The sequence below is a fragment of the Brassica rapa genome, unplaced genomic scaffold (genome assembly GCF_000309985.2).
Source record: "Brassica rapa cultivar Chiifu-401-42 unplaced genomic scaffold, CAAS_Brap_v3.01 Scaffold0897, whole genome shotgun sequence".
Lineage (NCBI taxonomy): Eukaryota > Viridiplantae > Streptophyta > Magnoliopsida > Brassicales > Brassicaceae > Brassica > Brassica rapa.
Genome location: NW_022610833.1, coordinates 46,023 through 53,671, shown reverse-complemented (window position 1 = coordinate 53,671; position 7,649 = coordinate 46,023).

The following is a 7,649-nucleotide window of genomic DNA, read 5'->3' as shown; positions in this document are numbered from 1 at the left end:
TGCCATTGAACTTCCTGTCCTCGTACTTCCCGTGAGATGCCTTGTTTGCTTGTGGAGCCTCGGTTGAATCCTCATGAGCTGCTTGATTGGCAAGAGAGAGCTCCCCCTTTCCTCCAAACAAACCCATGGATCCCTGCTCCCTTTGGATTTGTGCACACACCTCCTCAAGGTCCGGAAGCTTGTCTGACCTTAACATGTGCTGGATGAGCTGGGTGTAGGCCGGGTTCAGTGTGAGAAGCAGCCCAAAGACCTTGTCTTGCTCGCGCCTCTCATTCAGCTGATCTGGATCAGTTGTGCTCGGCCTCAGCATCTCCAGCTCTGACCATAAGGACCTGAACCTCCCCAAGTGCTTAGTGAACTCCATGTCCTCTTGTGCAAGACGGTTGATCGCTAGCTTCACTTCAAACACACGGCTGAGGTTGGAAGTGTTCCCATACACCTTCTTCAGCGTGTCCCACAGCTCCTTGGCTGATTCACAGTAGCTGTAGGCATCCAAGATAGCTGGGTCCAAGGATGCGTGTAGAACCGTCATCACCAGCATGTCTTCTTGTTGCCATTTCTCCACAGCCGCTTCATTGGAGACCTCTTCTTGATCTCCTCCCTGAGTAATGAGTTTCGGAGCCTCCCCTGTTGTGATGTGCCCCCACAAACCCTTACTTCCCACAGCAGTCTTCACCATCCGAGACCACACAAGGTAGTTGCTACCTTTGAAAGTAACCGCTACCTTCATCCTCATGTTCATCCCATGTTCCATCTTTGCTTGACTTGAAAACTTGGATCTTGGATTTCGTACACACCAACCTTGAGTCTAGAATCACGCAAACCAACAGAACGTAGCACAGCTTCAACTAGAACGGACCACAGCTTCAACACCTTCAAGACTACTCGCGTGTAGCTTCAAAGACGTTTAGCTTGTAACTCTCTAAAGATCAAACCCCAGATTCAAATGAACCTGGCTCTGATACCATATGAGATTAAGAGATCCTTAGAGTAAACAGAATAAAGAGAGTGTTTAGGAAGTGATTAAGAGAAGTTTGTGAAAGATTAGGAGACTAGATAGAGCCGTTTAGTGTCTAAGAGAAAAGCATAGTGTCTAAGAGATTAGAGAGACTCAAACTGCATAATCTTCATTAGGGTTGATGAGTTACAATATATAGAGAGAGCATACAAGGGTTTTCGAAATCAAGAGAAGACTAAAGCATGTGAGGTCAATCAGGAGAGGATAAGCTCATTTGGACTAGCCAATTAGCTTCTCCACATGCGCGGAGTATCTGGCATCTTGGACCGAGATGCTCTTGCCTTTCCAGCTGTTCCAGCCTGTCAAGGCGCGCTCTACCTTATCCCTAAACGGTCTGATGCCTCAAGGTAAGTTCCTTCCCTTTACCTTAGTTACCGTGTTACTTGGCTGATGCAAGGTAAGTCTTGGTCGATGCTGGATGGTACGGACTGTACGGCTTGTACGGCCTTGTACGGACGTCCGTACCATGCTCTCCCTAAACTCTCTCAAGCTTCCTCATCTCCTTTCCTCTTCAACTCCTTAGCTCTTCATACATATATATTCAGCTCAACTCAACACCCAATTTTCCTGTTTGGGAATATGACAGCTTCTTTGTCATTCTATTCAAACCAGGATGAATCGCAATGTAAGAAGCTTGATTTTGATACATAAAGTAATGGAGAATCACTAGGAAGTTGAAGAAATCTCATAGGAGTTAGGATGAAGAAGCTATCCCACTTTCAAATCAGGTGATCCCAGTTTTCCTGTTTGGGAATATGACAGCTTCTTTGTCATTCTAATCAAACCAGGATGAATCACGATGTAAGAAGCTTGATTTTGATACATAAAGTAATGGAGAATCACTAGGAAGTTGAATAAATCTCATAGGAGTTAGGATGAAGAAGCTATCCCATTTTCAAATCAGGTGATCCCAGTTTTCCTGTTTGGGAATATAACAGCTTCCTTGTCATTCTAATAGACCAAGGATGAATCGCGATGTAAAAAGCTTGATATTGATACATAAAGTAATGGAGAATCACTAGGAAGTTGAATAAATCTCATAGGAGTTAGGATGAAGAAGCTATCCCACTTTCAAATCAGGTGATCCCACTTTTCCTGTTTGGGAATATGACAACTTCTTTGTCATTCTAATCAAACCAGAATGAATCGTGATGTAAGAAGCTTGATTTTGATATATAAAGTAATGGTGAATCAATAGGAAGTTGAATAAATCTCATAGGAGTTAGGATGAAGAAGCTATCCCACTTTCAAATCAGGTGATCCCAGTTTTCCTGTTTGGGAATATGACAGCTTCTTTATCATTCTAATCAAACCAGGATGAATCGCGATGTAAGAAGCTTGATTTGATACATAAAGTAATGGAGAATCACTAGGAAGTTGAATAAATCTCATAGGAGTTAGGATGAAGAAGCTATCCCACTTTCAAATCAGGTGATCTCAGTTTTCCTGTGTCGGAATATGACAGCTTCCTTGTCATTCTAATCAAGCCAGGATGAATCGCGATGTAAGAAGCTTTATTTTGATACATAAAGTAATGGAGAATCACTAGGAAGTTGAATAAATCTCATAGGAGTTAGGATGAAGAAGCTATCCCACTTTCAAATCAGGTGATCCCAGTTTTCCTGTTTGGGAATATGACAGCTTCCTTGTCATTCTAATCAAACCAGGATGAATCGCGATGTAAGAAGCTTGATTTTGATACATAAAGTAATGGAGAATCACTAGGAAGTTGAATAAATCTCATAGGAGTTAGGATGAAGAAGCTATCCCACTTTCAAATCAGGTGATCCCAGTTTTCCTGTTTGGGAATATGACAGCTTCTTTGTCATTCTAATCAAACCAGGATGAATCGCGATGTAAGAAGCTTGATTTTGATACATAAAGTAATGGAGAATCACTAGGAAGTTGAATAAATCTCATAGGAGTTAGGATGAAGAAGCTATCCCACTTTCAAATCAGGTGATCCCAGTTTTCCTGTTTGGGAATATAACAGCTTCCTTGTCATTCTAATAAACCAGGATGAATCGCGATGTAAGAAGCTTGATTTTGATACATAAAGTAATGGAGAATCACTAGGAAGTTGAATAAATCTCATAGGAGTTAGGATGAAGAAGCTATCCCACTTTCAAATCAGGTGATCCCAGTTTTCCTGTTTGGGAATATGACAGCTTCTTTGTCATTCTAATCAAACCAGGATGAATCGCGATGTAAGAAGCTTGATTTTGATACATAAAGTAATGGAGAATCACTAGGAAGTTGAATAAATCTCATAGGAGTTAGGATGAAGAAGCTATCCCACTTTCAAATCAGGTGATCCCAGTTTTCCTGTTTGGGAATATGACAGCTTCTTTGTCATTCTAATCAAACCAGGATGAATCGCGATGTAAGAAGCTTGATTTTGATACATAAAGTAATGGAGAATCACTAGGAAGTTGAATAAATCTCATAGGAGTTAGGATGAAGAAGCTATCCCACTTTCAAATCAGGTGATCCCAGTTTTCCTGTTTGGGAATATGACAGCTTCTTTGTCATTCTAATCAAACCAGGATGAATCGCGATGTAAGAAGCTTGATTTTGATACATAAAGTAATGGAGAATCACTAGGAAGTTGAATAAATCTCATAGGAGTTAGGATGAAGAAGCTATCCCACTTTCAAATCAGGTGATCCCAGTTTTCCTGTTTGGGAATATGACAGCTTCTTTGTCATTCTAATCAAACCAGGATGAATCGCGATGTAAGAAGCTTGATTTTGATACATAAAGTAATGGAGAATCACTAGGAAGTTGAATAAATCTCATAGGAGTTAGGATGAAGAAGCTATCCCACTTTCAAATCAGGTGATCCCAGTTTTCCTGTTTGGGAATATGACAGCTTCTTGTCATTCTAATCAAACCAGGATGAATCGCGATGTAAGAAGCTTGATTTTGATACATAAAGTAATGGAGAATCACTAGGAAGTTGAATAAATCTCATAGGAGTTAGGATGAAGAAGCTATCCCACTTTCAAATCAGGTGATCCCAGTTTTCCTGTTTGGGAATATAACAGCTTCCTTGTCATTCTAATAAACCAGGATGAATCGCGATGTAAGAAGCTTGATTTTGATACATAAAGTAATGGAGAATCACTAGGAAGTTGAATAAATCTCATAGGAGTTAGGATGAAGAAGCTATCCCACTTTCAAATCAGGTGATCCCAGTTTTCCTGTTTGGGAATATGACAGCTTCTTTGTCATTCTAATCAAACCAGGATGAATCGCGATGTAAGAAGCTTGATTTTGATACATAAAGTAATGGAGAATCACTAGGAAGTTGAATAAATCTCATAGGAGTTAGGATGAAGAAGCTATCCCACTTTCAAATCAGGTGATCCCAGTTTTCCTGTTTGGGAATATGACAGCTTCCTTGTCATTCTAATCAAACCAGGATGAATCGCGATGTAAGAAGCTTGATTTTGATACATAAAGTAATGGAGAATCACTAGGAAGTTGAATAAATCTCATAGGAGTTAGGATGAAGAAGCTATCCCACTTTCAAATCAGGTGATCCCAGTTTTCCTGTTTGGGAATATGACAGCTTCTTGTCATTCTAATAGAACCAGGATGAATCGCGATGTAAGAAGCTTGATTTTGATACATAAAGTAATGGAGAATCACTAGGAAGTTGAATAAATCTCATAGGAGTTAGGATGAAGAAGCTATCCCACTTTCAAATCAGGTGATCCCAGTTTTCCTGTTTGGGAATATGACAGCTTCTTTGTCATTCTAATCAAACCAGGATGAATCGCGATGTAAGAAGCTTGATTTTGATACATAAAGTAATGGAGAATCACTAGGAAGTTGAATAAATCTCATAGGAGTTAGGATGAAGAAGCTATCCCACTTTCAAATCAGGTGATCCCAGTTTTCCTGTTTGGGAATATAACAGCTTCCTTGTCATTCTAATCAAACCAGGATGAATCGCGATGTAAGAAGCTTGATTTTGATACATAAAGTAATGGAGAATCACTAGGAAGTTGAATAAATCTCATAGGAGTTAGGATGAAGAAGCTATCCCACTTTCAAATCAGGTGATCCCAGTTTTCCTGTTTGGGAATATAACAGCTTCCTTGTCATTCTAATAAACCAGGATGAATCGCGATGTAAGAAGCTTGATTTTGATACATAAAGTAATGGAGAATCACTAGGAAGTTGAATAAATCTCATAGGAGTTAGGATGAAGAAGCTATCCCACTTTCAAATCAGGTGATCCCAGTTTTCCTGTTTGGGAATATGACAGCTTCTTTGTCATTCTAATCAAACCAGGATGAATCGCGATGTAAGAAGCTTGATTTTGATACATAAAGTAATGGAGAATCACTAGGAAGTTGAATAAATCTCATAGGAGTTAGGATGAAGAAGCTATCCCACTTTCAAATCAGGTGATCCCAGTTTTCCTGTTTGGGAATATGACAGCTTCTTTGTCATTCTAATCAAACCAGGATGAATCGCGATGTAAGAAGCTTGATTTTGATACATAAAGTAATGGAGAATCACTAGGAAGTTGAATAAATCTCATAGGAGTTAGGATGAAGAAGCTATCCCACTTTCAAATCAGGTGATCCCAGTTTTCCTGTTTGGGAATATAACAGCTTCCTTGTCATTCTAATAGAACCAGGATGAATCGCGATGTAAGAAGCTTGATTTTGATACATAAAGTAATGGAGAATCACTAGGAAGTTGAATAAATCTCATAGGAGTTAGGATGAAGAAGCTATCCCACTTTCAAATCAGGTGATCCCAGTTTTCCTGTTTGGGAATATGACAGCTTCTTTGTCATTCTAATCAAACCAGGATGAATCGCGATGTAAGAAGCTTGATTTTGATACATAAAGTAATGGAGAATCACTAGGAAGTTGAATAAATCTCATAGGAGTTAGGATGAAGAAGCTATCCCACTTTCAAATCAGGTGATCCCAGTTTTCCTGTTTGGGAATATGACAGCTTCTTTGTCATTCTAATCAAACCAGGATGAATCGCGATGTAAGAAGCTTGATTTTGATACATAAAGTAATGGAGAATCACTAGGAAGTTGAATAAATCTCATAGGAGTTAGGATGAAGAAGCTATCCCACTTTCAAATCAGGTGATCCCAGTTTTCCTGTTTGGGAATATAACAGCTTCCTTGTCATTCTAATAGAACCAGGATGAATCGCGATGTAAGAAGCTTGATTTTGATACATAAAGTAATGGAGAATCACTAGGAAGTTGAATAAATCTCATAGGAGTTAGGATGAAGAAGCTATCCCACTTTCAAATCAGGTGATCCCAGTTTTCCTGTTTGGGAATATGACAGCTTCCTTGTCATTCTAATAAACCAGGATGAATCGCGATGTAAGAAGCTTGATTTTGATACATAAAGTAATGGAGAATCACTAGGAAGTTGAATAAATCTCATAGGAGTTAGGATGAAGAAGCTATCCCACTTTCAAATCAGGTGATCCCAGTTTTCCTGTTTGGGAATATGACAGCTTCTTTGTCATTCTAATCAAACCAGGATGAATCGCGATGTAAGAAGCTTGATTTTGATACATAAAGTAATGGAGAATCACTAGGAAGTTGAATAAATCTCATAGGAGTTAGGATGAAGAAGCTATCCCACTTTCAAATCAGGTGATCCCAGTTTTCCTGTTTGGGAATATAACAGCTTCCTTGTCATTCTAATAGAACCAGGATGAATCGCGATGTAAGAAGCTTGATTTTGATACATAAAGTAATGGAGAATCACTAGGAAGTTGAATAAATCTCATAGGAGTTAGGATGAAGAAGCTATCCCACTTTCAAATCAGGTGATCCCAGTTTTCCTGTTTGGGAATATGACAGCTTCTTTGTCATTCTAATCAAACCAGGATGAATCGCGATGTAAGAAGCTTGATTTTGATACATAAAGTAATGGAGAATCACTAGGAAGTTGAATAAATCTCATAGGAGTTAGGATGAAGAAGCTATCCCACTTTCAAATCAGGTGATCCCAGTTTTCCTGTTTGGGAATATGACAGCTTCTTTGTCATTCTAATCAAACCAGGATGAATCGCGATGTAAGAAGCTTGATTTTGATACATAAAGTAATGGAGAATCACTAGGAAGTTGAATAAATCTCATAGGAGTTAGGATGAAGAAGCTATCCCACTTTCAAATCAGGTGATCCCAGTTTTCCTGTTTGGGAATATGACAGCTTCTTTGTCATTCTAATCAAACCAGGATGAATCGCGATGTAAGAAGCTTGATTTTGATATATAAAGTAATGGAGAATCACTAGGAAGTTGAATAAATCTCATAGGAGTTAGGATGAAGAAGCTATCCCACTTTCAAATCAGGTGATCCCAGTTTTCCTGTTTGGGAATATAACAGCTTCCTTGTCATTCTAATAGAACCAGGATGAATCGCGATGTAAGAAGCTTGATTTTGATACATAAAGTAATGGAGAATCACTAGGAAGTTGAATAAATCTCATAGGAGTTAGGATGAAGAAGCTATCCCACTTTCAAATCAGGTGATCCCAGTTTTCCTGTTTGGGAATATAACAGCTTCCTTGTCATTCTAATAGAACCAGGATGAATCGCGATGTAAGAAGCTTGATTTTGATACATAAAGT